The 12,577-nt window shown below is 41.3% G+C and overlaps 3 protein-coding genes across 17 annotated transcripts in view; 2 read left to right on the plus strand and 1 right to left on the minus strand.

The window, feature by feature from the left end:
* The window catches only part of sema4d (sema domain, immunoglobulin domain (Ig), transmembrane domain (TM) and short cytoplasmic domain, (semaphorin) 4D), a 36,548-nt gene extending 30,370 nt beyond the window's left edge, over positions 1 to 6,178 (minus strand). Inside the window, exon 1 of one of the 2 annotated variants that reach the window (XM_038733227.1) lies at positions 6,045 to 6,178. The gene's annotated coding sequence lies outside the window, so the exon portion shown is untranslated. Of the gene's footprint in view, positions 1 to 569; positions 719 to 6,044 lie in introns of those variants that run through there. The other variant, XM_038733228.1, reaches the window with a different exon arrangement.
* The window catches only part of LOC119914154 (zinc finger and BTB domain-containing protein 7C), a 203,433-nt gene that overhangs the window by 114,172 nt on the left and 76,684 nt on the right, over positions 1 to 12,577 (plus strand). The gene's annotated exons all lie outside the window — the stretch shown is intronic.
* The window catches only part of add1 (adducin 1 (alpha)), a 32,472-nt gene continuing 30,635 nt past the window's right edge, over positions 10,741 to 12,577 (plus strand). For all 14 annotated transcript variants that reach the window (XM_038733211.1, XM_038733222.1, XM_038733214.1 and 11 more), the window contains exon 1: positions 10,741 to 10,885. The gene's annotated coding sequence lies outside the window, so the exon portion shown is untranslated. The remainder of the gene's footprint in view (positions 10,886 to 12,577) is intronic.

Consider the following 12,577-nt stretch of genomic DNA (forward strand, 5'->3'; position numbering starts at 1 on the left):
AGCCATGAGGGATATCGGACCGTGGAACTGCCAAAACTTTAAGACACCTGACCACAATTTCTAATATGCCAGAGATCTATTCAATTGTCCACAAGCCAGATAGTAGGCAATTAATCACGCATCATGACCCACCTCAAACTGTGCTGCATAACTGATATGGCAAAAACTCGGCCCAGTTCTAAAATTAATCTCAGACAATCCGTACAGTGTCCAGCCAGCTTTACTGCAAACAAAACAGTAGACAACAGTTCAAATAATTTTAAAAACTGCCCTCTTCTCTTCTTCTTAGTCTTAGCTCAAAGTGCGGCAAAAAGCAGAAAGTAAACTGTGTGGGTATTTCCTCAAATAAGGAACAGCAGAGCCCCACTCACTGAATTATGAAAATACTGAATTATTTATCCCCCGATGAGATTTGGGTAAAAATAGCATGCACTGTCCTGGAGACTCTCTTCACTGTGCGGAGTAAACATAAAAACATATCTGATTGCTATGACATAGGGTAAAGGTGTGGACATTGTGAGATGCCAGCACTCACACTCCTCACAAGCCATTTGCGACGTAAATCTTACCATAGTCTGAGTGGGGAGATCCTGCAGGTTGAGAGAGAAGAGCGCTGAGAGAGAGAGGCTCTTCCAACCCGGCTCAGTCACAGTTATTACTGGGAAAGTCACCGCTGTTTTGCATGACAGATGAAATAAATGTGACCATCAAGCACGACTTGTCTGTCCTCCTCCCTCCCTTCTCTCCGGTCATTCTCTCTCTCTCTCTCTCTCTCTCTCTCTCACACACACACACCCTTCCTCCTTCGGTCTCCCTCTTTCTTTCTATCTTGTAAAAAAAAAAGGGCACAAGAGGCTGCAAAGGGTAGAGAGATGGTGCTTGCATTAAAGTCCCGTTTCACATTAGCGCATGTCAGTGGCAGACTCTACCCTTATCCTTCATCTGAGTGTATTACACAACGGCCAGGACTGCCTTTCCCCTGTCACAGCAGTCAAACGCTGCTCGCCAGTGGAGAGCGACAGCACAGCGATCCTGTGTGTGCCTCTGGAAAGCGTCAATGCACACAATTGCTGAGAAGGGGGAGGGGGAAGTTTGGGTGAGGGTAGTGAAGAGGGGGGAGGGGGTTGAGGTTAGGGTAGTGTCTATGTGCGTCTGTAGGAGTGTGTCTATTGTTGTAGCGACGTTCCTCCCCCCCACCCCTTCCTTTAAGAAATTAATGGGGACCGCAGGTCCAGCTGCTGCCCTATCTCAGCACTGTTTTTAGCATTGGGTGATGTCCACTCAGTCGCCAGTTTATTAGTTAGCTAAAACTTAGAGGTTTAAAAATGTATGGTTATTTGGGGGGCTTTCGTTTGTAGTGCATCATACGGAAAGGTGCATTATGTCCGCCTTTATCTCAACGAGGTCTGAGTAATAATTGAAACAGCTGAACACTGAATCAACACCTCTCCAATAAAACAAAACAAAAAAACAAAACATTAGAACCTTCGTGAAGGTAGGATTTATTTCACGGCAGTTGCATTACATTATTTTACCTAGCTGTACCTAATAAACTGGCAACACACGTTAACTGTAAAGACAGTTTGCATTCTCAGGCGAAGGACCGTTGATGCTGGGACTATGCAAACACTAACCAAATCAAACCCTGAGCGACAACAAACGGATAAAAAGCACAACATATTAGAAATCTGCTGATTAAGCTGCAAATTAAGTTCGTCACGCAATGTCTTCCCTATGCAAAACTATCACCTATAAAACAGACGCTACTGAGCCTTTAACCACTGAACTGCTTCATTACAGATGAACGTTGCACAAAGACAGAGAGCACCTTCTCCATTCAGCTGTGTCACTCAGTGATATCCTCCTCAGTAACAGAATGTACTGTATGTAGGCTAGCTCCCCACTCCATTCCCTTCCAGCTCCCTGCTCCCAACTCCACAACACTGGGAACCTTTTCAAAACATCAAGTAAGCTGTCAATAGCACTGCAGCAACGCATCAGTAGGTTTCCTGCACTCTCAACAGAAGCAGTCACAGCAATGGGTGCAGCATCTTGGGAATCTTCACGGGTTTCCTGTACATTAATGTTGCCAGCATTTTCAAAAGAAATAAATGACTGCTGTGGACGCTATTATAGCTACTTTTGGCCACTGACTAAAAGCGACTAAGCCTAGCAGGGTGTGGACTGTTCTTCACCTTTATTGTTACCTAACAAATAAAACCAAGAAAAACAGGAAATTATAACCCTAGCATACAGATTCGTAACCACCATTCAAATCATGAGACACTTTTGCAGAGACATCTCTGGAATGCAGCAATGCATTATGCATGGCCAGTAACACACAAGCACAAACACAAAAGTGCCTACACATGCCACTGTCTGCTGCTGACATGGAGCCAGAAGCTACTCTCTTTGCCAATAGGAAATTATTCCAGCCTGAGGGTGGTGGGGTAACTTGGGTGTGGCAGTGGAGGTTTGTGTGCGTTTCAAAAGGAGGTGGGGGGTAGGCCCAGATGTGTGCTCCACAGAGCCACCACAGCACACCTCTATAGCAGAGCAGCACAGATTGGTCCCTGACCTCTACCCTTCAACTCCTGCAGGACCAAAAGCTGCAAGTCATACATCAAACTTGCCTACCTAATTTCTTAAAACCATGGCAATTAATCGGCTTGTATGAAAGGTCACTACTGTTGACCTGTGCATGGCTCGTCTTTTGGCATGCTGTGCGTACGATTTTAAATTAAACAAAGAGAGTCTTGCCCGCTGACTCGACTGCCAGGATATTCGGTCTGGATAATTAGATTTCTAATGAGCAAGAGGGCACCATCTTTTACAGTGACCTCCACAGCAGGCGGTGGGGTGCTTCTGCACGAACATATGCAGGTATTCTTCAGCCTTTGCTATCAGAAGAACAGGCAGAAGACCAGACCCAGCAAAGGAGATGAGTTGAAAGCCTTTGAGGGCTCATGAATGGTCACCCTCAAATCCACTAAGAGTTTATTCAATAACCTGACAGTCGCTCACTGTAAGCATGTGAAGAAACGTGACGTCTCTTAAAACGGGGTGTCTTTTGAGGCGGTCGAGTAATTGCATTTGGATTTGAAGAGTAGCACATGAACACAGCATGTGATGTGAGTAACATGCGAGCCTATATGCAACACTGGATACGCTCCAAGGAGAAGCAATTTTCAGTGCTCCAACTTTTTACGAGAGAGAAATCTGTCAAACAGCCAGGACTTGTTCTTTAACCCAAACAAGGCATCCAAGTAAATAACCCCTGACATCCAAAACAAATGCCATTTCTGCACAAAGTTCAAGTTTAAGACAAAGCGCTCTTTCAGCCATGCAGTTCATGACTAAATTCCCATTTCCCACCCATTTTAAATTGATTAAAAAAAGTCTCTAAAGACAGGCTTGCGTGCTTCCGTATGGTTATTATAAACAAGTAAGAGCGTTCTGTGTAATTTAGCACATGTGAATCCTGTGCTTCGAATGAATGTGGGGAAAAAAGACAAAAAGCACCAAGATGGTTCAGTTTCCCCACTAACAGAATTTAGAACAAATCAAGTACAGACACGTGTTAAAAATAGACTAGTTAGCTTTCCTAAAATGGGAAGTCTTGGGAAACATGTGTGCAAAGATTTCCTCCCATAAAAAGCAGGTATGGGAAAGTTAAAACACAAAATGGATTGATGTCAAATCAAAGAAACCGGCCTAAATCAAAAACTGCAAGACTATGACCATCAGAGATAAGGGCTGGATGATGGAAGATTGATTACATTTTACTCCTCTCATACCCATCTATTTTCACACAGAACAGTAAAGCTACTTTATTTATCCTTGATGACGGGATGATAAGATGCAGTGACAACCTCAAAACGCAAACACAACCTGTAACCTGAGGGAAAGTCAGAGTGACAGACAGAAATGCCTGAACCGCTCAGCGGCATGCAGCCACTGGTTTAATGATTTGTCTGCTGCTGGTGAATGATCACACAGCAATATCCTGTTCTGGCTGGTTCTCCAGCCCCCCCTGAGGGTCTGGCTGACATGATTCTGGCTTTCCCCGGTGCCACTGAAGCGCCAGCCAGCCTATCATATTGACAAGATCCGGGTGGCTGCCCCCATGCCTAATATGACCCAGCCAAGGACCTGTGGAATCAAACTCCATGAGGCAGAAGAATTACTTAGTGAGGCCGCGTGAGAAGGGATGTCAAAGCCTTGGGTTGCATTTTGGTGAATTGCTGGTGCAAAGAGGAGCGAGAGTAGGGATGGTTAATGTCACTAATGAAGCTGTGGAAAACAGATTTAGAAAACACAACAGTAATGTGAGGGGTGTTACTTTACTCTTAAGTGAGGTGCATTCGTTTATGAATTTCTTACGCACGTATATGAAATGTTAAAGGGCGTGTGGGTAAGGCATAACAATTTCACAAACTCTTCTATTTATCAGGAATGTGCCTGCAGTTCATTTGTAGATTATTTTCTTGATAAATTGATAAACTTGTTTTAACTTGTTTAAATTCTTAAAAAGCCAATCACATGTATTCAAATAGCTTTAATTAGACCCACAGTCCAAAACATTCGACTATAATGCAAGATTGCAATTCCTCACATTTGAGAAGCTGGAACCATCAAACATTTGGCATTTTAGAAAAATAATATTTTTTTCTGAGCTGAAACAATGAATCAGTGGACAGACAATTAACAGTCATTTCTATTTTTTTTATTATGTACTAGTTCCAGCTTTTCAAATGTGAATATATGCTTAGTCTTCCATGATAGTGAATTGAATCTCTTGTTTGGACAAAATAAACAATATGAAGGCAGGCGTTAGGAAATTGTGATGGGCATTTTCCTCTATTGTCTAACATTTTATAGACCAAACGCTTAATTGACGGAGAAATTAACCTGCAATTGATCAGTGAAATAATCAGTTTACTATAAGACAAGGAAATGGAGCAATTCCCAATACTTGAGAAGTTGGAATCCCCGAACATTTGAGATTGATCACAACTGGGGCTTGCAAAGGCATCCTTCTCTCCCTCTGTCTCTCAAAAGTCTGTACTTCATTTCAGGGTTGAAGAAAGTCCAAGAGTAGGAACACGGTGATGATGGTGTAGCTTGAATTGTAGTGCACCGAGCCAACAGAGTCACACAGAGACACAGGGCTTAAGTTAGCCAGGCCAGAGGGCAAATAGTGAGTAAGAAAGCAGCTCCATAACTTCTTATTACTGCCTCCTGTCCACATATCTCCACACCAACTAAGGCTAGACATGCATGCAGGTGAAATGTTTATGAGCATCCACTGATGATCCCCAGCTGCACTGGACTGGTCCTCCAGGCTGAACAACTACAAAAACATCTTGACATCTCACAGTATGCTGCAGGTCTTTATTTCGTTTGATGCCAACTGGATGCGCCAACCAGTCTTCATATAAACTGCGGTTATGTGGATATGTCCTTTGGTGCTGTCAATAAAACGTCTTTTGTCGTTGCAGTGAAAGAGCACCCTTAAATTATGCGTGCCAAAGGTAGAAACCCCTAAATGACCTCTGGGTGCCAGAACTTTATTTTGAAAGTGCAAGGGGAGTTTAATCTTTAAAAAGATTTGCGTGAGCACTGCCTGCTGGACACGAAATATTATATTCACGAGTTATTTTGCTCTTCAAGGACGGTGTCAGCGACTGCGTGGACTCTTGACCCCAATAGTCGTCCGCTAACTTTTTTTTATTTTATTTTTTTTACTACAGTTAGGTTTTGAAATGTGGCGGTAAATTATATTTAAAAGTTTTATGCGCAGTCAAAACGCGGAAGAGCTCCCGAAAAAGGCAACTATAACGCTGCGTTTTCCTTCTTTTGTGTCTCAGTGGGGTTTCAGCCACAGTGCAACAAGTGCAGCTGAGCTTGAAGTCCGCGACAGCACGCATGAATACGACCAGCGGGGCACAGGCTGAAATAACTTAGCAAGCTGAAACAGAAAAAGGCCCCGCGTTACTTTTAACAGCTATCTAGAGAGTAAAGTCTGCACAGGTACAACTCACCGTGGGGAAGTTTTCCTCTTTGTCCCGGTGGGTACGGAAATGAGCGTCGGTGCAGCAGCAGCTCTCTCTCTCTCAGCTCAGCATGGCCGCCGACTGGATTCAAACCTCTCCGGGCTGCGGTATCAACAGACAGGGGGAGGGTACAGGGTGCAGGGGGAGGTGGTGGTGGTGGTGAGAGGCCAAGGTTTCCTTCAGAAACTACAGACAGCTTCATCCTGGACTTTTTTGTTTTTATACACCCAGAGCCAGTGGTGGATTACTCTGTACTTAAGTACAATTTTAAAGTACATTTACTCTTTATGTTAGGCTACATACTTCTACTCCACTTGCAGAGGTAAATTTTGTGCCTACTTTTGACTACACTACATTTATTTAGCAGCTTTAGATACTATTACTTAAATTCAGAAATTTTAAACAAACTATAATCATATTAATCTGAAATGGGGCTGTCTGCATAATGAGTACTTTTACTTTTGGTATTTTATGTTCTGAATGATGCGATCTGAGTATTTCTTCAAGAGTTCAAGAGTGAATGAGGAATTTGTAAGAGGGGGGAAAAAGTTAGTTTAAAAAAGTGATTAAAGTTATTTAAATTAAGACAAAGACTGACAAATTTGTAAATGGTATAAAAGAGGATATTTCAATGTTATACTTCTTTACACCTATACTCCACCACATTACAGAGGCAAATATTTGCTCCACTACGTTTATTGACAGCTTGAGTTGATGGTTACAATGCAGAAAATTTCATCCAAAACATGTGATCAGATTATATTAAGTAGGATGCATTATTATAAGTAATTAAAAACATCACAGCAGTGTTTAGATGTTTTTACATCTGTATCATTAGTCCAATAATATTATTATAACAATCTAAAAACGGCCATTCTGCATTGCATTTAAAACCGCTGTACTTTTACTCTATTGAATTTTGAATGCAGGACTTTCACTTGTTGTGAAGTATTTTTACGTTGTGGTATTACTTGTAAATGACCCAAATACGTCTTCTACCACTGTAATACCATAATAGACAGCTGCTAACTGGTGCCTGCACACTGTCACTGTAGCCAGGATTTTAGAAATACTGAAGTCATGAGTACAAATTCCACTTAAAAAATCTGCATTGTATCTACATTGCCTAGGAGTTTTTTTAAGTGTCAAAGCCTTCTCTACACTACACTACATGTAAATTTGGTGGTGAATACAAATCATTCACTAATTTAAACCCCACAAATGTATTAATTTAAAATGGATTTAATATGACCGAGGACATGACATCAATGTCATTTGTGGCAGCTAGCCACGGCCTTGGTTAAGAATCAGTTACCTTAACCCTTGGCTGAGGGGACTCTGCGGGTGGGGCCAGTGGGTTTAAAAGGTCACTGTTGGAGGTCAAAGTTTGTACAACATTTTCCTAGTGCAGAAGTGAATCAAAAACACAGTGGAGGAAAGACAGGCTGACCCTTGTCTCATTGTGCAGGGCAGAGGAGGAGGGAGAGGGGCTTTCCATGGCACTGCGGACTGAATACAATACCATCTTTGACTAAAAGACAGATTGCTGCGGGTGTTAGATAGAACAGCGTTGCAGTCTACCTCTGAGGCTGCTTTGTGGGTTCACTGAACAACAAATGTTGAGAAATTTACCTGCCCGGTTGAACTGAAATAAGTCGATAATATCTGGGGAAGAATTAGGCCGTATCCTTAAATATGCCAATACTCCCAGGCATCATCAGCTATACTACAAATTGTTTATTTTCATATCAGCCCCTGGTGATTTGAGCTTAAGAGTTGAAGGCTGGCTGGAGTTAAAAGGGGACGGTAAGTGCTGCCTGAAATTAATACGTAAAGCAGCTGGGTTTATCTTCACTCACTCTGTGACATGTGCTGCTAAGAGAAAACAGGTGATTGAGGAATGTGTGCTGAAACCCAAATGTAATACTGGAGCTCAAATGATTTGTGGCCACTTAGGCAGATCTGCATTTTTATAGATACATTTTCTGTACTTCTGATTTCTATATGTAGGTCATTTTTGTCTGTGCCCCTTTTCTTATATTGTCTCTCTTTCATGCACACAGAAGTTGTACTTGTTGGCGGTTAATTTACTTAAAAGAATGACTGTTTTAATACTTAAAAGGACAGACAGACACTGGGAAACAAAGACAAGACACTGTGAAGCTTATTTGAATGCAGCTCTAAATAAACAAAATATCAGATGAATGCCCAAATGTAAATATAGCTGGGACAGCGAATCAGAATAGACAAACACAATAGAGGAGAAAGTTATAGAGTTAGGTGTAGATTTCCAGTGTCAGTATATGATCTCCATGCCTAAGCTCTTCAGAAACACCAGTTGGATATATTTAGAGTCCCCAGCTGGTGTATCCATGCTACAAGGCAGACCATAATCATTCACAACACTGGAAGGGCCAGCGCTGGTCTGAGATCAGTGAAGAGAAGAGTGCATGTGTTGTGGGTTGTGGTATGGGACAGGATTGACACCACAAGAGTCAGAAGTCATGGCCACTCACAAGTATATGCAGTAAACTCTGGAGTTTAAATGGAAAATGATCACCTATATGACTTTTAGTACAAGACTCTGCAGAGCTTATGTTTTAATACACAGAGGCTTTTATGGCTGATAATTTAAAACATTTTTCAATATACATTTCTGAAGAAGTGAGGTCTTACAGATATGAACATAGGTTAAAACAGTGTTGTTGTACACTTAGAAATGGTGTGATGTTGCTTAATGATAAACTAATCATCAGATATTCACAAAAATGTCTTCCCCTTTTTCCGCTACTGAAGAAATGTAAGAAACAGTGATATCAGAACAAGCTGCAAGACAGACGTTTGCTCAAGAAATATTGTTGGCATTGTTTTTTTCAGACACCTGCAAAGACTGTTTGTGAGCAACCATCTTAAATCCCATTGAACAGAAATATTTCCTGTGGGCCAGTGTGACTCAACACACTCAACATAGCCTACAGAAGTGGAATGGCAGGCGTTTGGTGTGCTATGAGTTTGTATGTTGCAGCCTTGGCCTGGCCTCTCCTCTTTGACATTTCCTCTCCCACTTTCCTTGAAGAGTTAATGCAATGACATATTTTGGGAGAATTTAAGCTTATTTATTTTCCCAGATATTTTCCTAAACGAATAGTGTAAAATATAAATTATGGCCAGGTTGGTTATTTCATATCATCAACATCATTGTTTTGCAATAAAGCAGGTTAACTAACACGAATGTGTCGAAGCACCACCATCTAGTGACAAATATCGAACACGGCATCATATTTACGCCGTTTCGGCTTCATTTATAATAAACAGTCTCTGTGGTTCGGCAACCTATCTTTAAATTGTTCCATCAGAGACCATGATGGAGTTGTTATGATTTGTGAAATATCACCGGAAATCCCGCCTCACGCCTCCAATAGACTGACTAACTGCGCCCTCTGGCAGGACCTTAATTTATTACGTGTGTAGGTTACTGTACAATGTTTGCGAATCTGCTATCAGTAAATTGTATTGACGCCGTTAAAACAATGCGAGGATTAGGTTTAGGGTTAATGGGTCTGTCCTTTAACATCCTACAAATAGCCACGTCCATGTCAAGAGTAGCAGTGGTACAGTGGTACCCTTAGTATCACCTCTCCAATTAGGTTACTTCTGTGTTATACAAAATGGTATAAAAAAAAGGGATTACTAAATGCAGAACCAATACAGGTCACTTTATTGCATTAAATATGTAATCTAATCTTTCAGGCAGTCCATTTCAGTTGTGAGTAAAAGGGTGTAATTTTCCATGGACACTGAGTGCTCATAACTTAAATTTACTAAAGCAACACATAAAGCTTGTTTTTCTGTTCTGTGCAATTTAGCAGATCTGTTATCTCAAATTGTGTTGTGCACATTCACACTGGTCAAAGAAATGCTTTTATTCTATATAATTTTAAAAACCATGCCATATTGTCGATAAATAGCCTACATGACTAATTTAATATCATTGTTGTATCAGAGTTGCTATGTGAGAGATAAATTAATATTTTGTATAATATATTGTACCTTGTAATGGGTTGTTTATATTTACTATTTTGGTATGTCCTACTGTTAACTTTAATAAATATATTGTAAGGGACCCAATTGGGGTTTTTTTTGTAACTATAGTTCAATTTAATCCAGCTAATGGGTCAGTTTACAATTGCAGCCTAATTCCTTTACATTCAGGCAATTGTTAATGTTCCAAATTTATTGGTGTAGAGGTTAGTGATATGCTGCTAGCACAAGAGCAAGCAGATGGAAGAAAAAAAAACGCTGAGATCTCTTTGCTAAAAGGCAATATCATAGGTTAAACGTTAAAATATATGCTGCAGCTAGGATATAAAATATAGGTGTCAGTGGTATGATTATATAGAAATTGTGATGACCTCCTTCTTTCAGTTTGTATAGGGGCTTTCAGATTATTGGTGCATTACTGCCAGGTTAGGTATATGAATCTGGAAAAGGCTCTTGCAGCTTCATGTCTAGTTTTTATCAGTAAACTGAACCATGAATTACCATTACACACAACGGTAATTTTTCGCGGGGCGGGCAAAGATCCTGTGCTCCAACCACTCTCCCCGGTGCGGTCACGTGCCTGCGGGTAGCCAATAGTGAGCCGCAGATTAACCAGTTTGCCGCACCCAAATGGGATGATGGTGGATGGGCGGAGCGACGCAGGGACGACAAGCTCAGAGAGATAAACCCACTCTGAAATCACCAGGGTCGGGGATAAAAATAGTGAAAAACCACCGTCCAGCTTTCACCGAGCGCTGTTTATATTTCATCATTTCATCAAAGAGAGGGTAAGCTCCGAAATAATCCATAGCTTTTGTGATTTAGCGGCCGTGTTTGCCCGCTACAACATGGCCCGTGTGTGTGTTTTTAAAAAAATGTTTGTCGTTGTGTTTCACTGTCGCGAGCTCTCATTGTTTTGCTAATATGTTTGAGTCTGCAGAGAGGTCGCGGTGCACGTTTTTAATTTCATACTGTTAAACGAGTAGCCTATTTCTACGCTTTAGCCTGATTCCGCCTCCGCTCAGACGGTTCATGTGTCGCACAAAAACAGCCCAGAGCCACATTGTGCCCGGTGTGTTTTGACCAAGTCTCGTTAGCCTGCTGCCCGAGCAGGCCTGTGGTTGCACTGTTTGCATTTCACATGCGCACAGTGACTGTAGCAAGGCTATTTAGTGGATTATTTAGCTTCCCAAATCGATACGTTTCTTTATGTAACTTAGTGTTTCTGCACTTTGTTGGTCTGTTTCATTGTCGGGGCGTATTTTGATGTAATTTAGGAGAAATTAGGCTGTGTTCAGTTCTGTAGTGATGGAGCATTTTCCTGTTGGCCAGATTGGCACCATATCCTTCATTATAATAACTGTGCACGTTCATTTTTTAAAGTAGTTTCCTCATCACTTTTCGTCCTGTCTTTTCGCAGTAACGTTAGGCTATAAGAGGAAACGCCTTGCCACATGCCTTCAGATAGTACTTTATTAATTGTGTTGTCACAGTAGCCAGGTCTTGGTTTGTATTTGCAGTGCAATGTATTGAACATTGCATTGCTTTATATACAGTCTATGATTGCATTGCATTGAACTCCAAGTATACAGTATAACGATAGTTCATGGTAGTACACTGTACATTAGTAGTGCAAATACAATAACGCTATATCATGCTTACCTAAAACTGCTTAATTGTGGAATGGATTGGCCCAAAATCCATTCAATCATTCATTGAGGACAATTAACAAATATTTCTTGCATCTAGATGCTGCTGCTTTTAGATGTGAGATTTTTGTCCTTTTTCTGTTTTTTGATAAAGATAAATTGAATATCTTCATGTTTTGGGCAGTACTAGCAAGTCCACGATGTCATTGGCTCTGGGAGCTTGCAAAGGGCGTTCTACTGCACTCTCTGACATTTAATAGACTTAAACTGGATAGAGTAGATGGAAAATTTAAAAGATGAATAAAAAAATCAAATAAGGTGTTAGTTGCAGTCCCAGTTGTCCCAAGAGTGTCAGTAGGAGTATTCAGAAGCGATAATAACCTGAGAGTGTGTGACATGCTGTGCAAGGTTTGTACAAGGGTTTAATGTGTGTTACTGTCTTACACTGTTTGTTTTTAGGCCCAAACTGGAGAACGTAACTAGTAAGTTGTTTGCTGTGTCTGGCTTCTTTCTCCACTGTGAAGTCCCTTCCCCCTCATACTGTATGAGGATTAGCACAGCCAAACTGCCAAGATAAATTGTCTGAGTGTGTGTTAAGGGATGGTAACTCCCTGGATTTGGTAATTCTGTTAGAATGAGTGAAATTCCCAAAGGAGGGAGCTTAGCTCTGTCAGTCTGGCTCCATGTTGCCACCCTCCACGCACACTTCACTACTACACACTCACTCCAGATACAGAGCAGTGTTTATTTTACTCCCACTCCCCACGCCCACACCCTTGACTGCAGTGCAGCTGAAAATGTGTTCCTCATTTCAAGTCCATTCTCTCTATT

This window comes from Micropterus salmoides, unplaced genomic scaffold (genome assembly GCF_014851395.1).
Source record: "Micropterus salmoides isolate LMB-PRFRI ecotype aquatic unplaced genomic scaffold, ASM1485139v1 Ms_hic_scaffold_20, whole genome shotgun sequence".
Classification (NCBI taxonomy): Eukaryota; Metazoa; Chordata; class Actinopteri; order Centrarchiformes; family Centrarchidae; genus Micropterus; species Micropterus salmoides.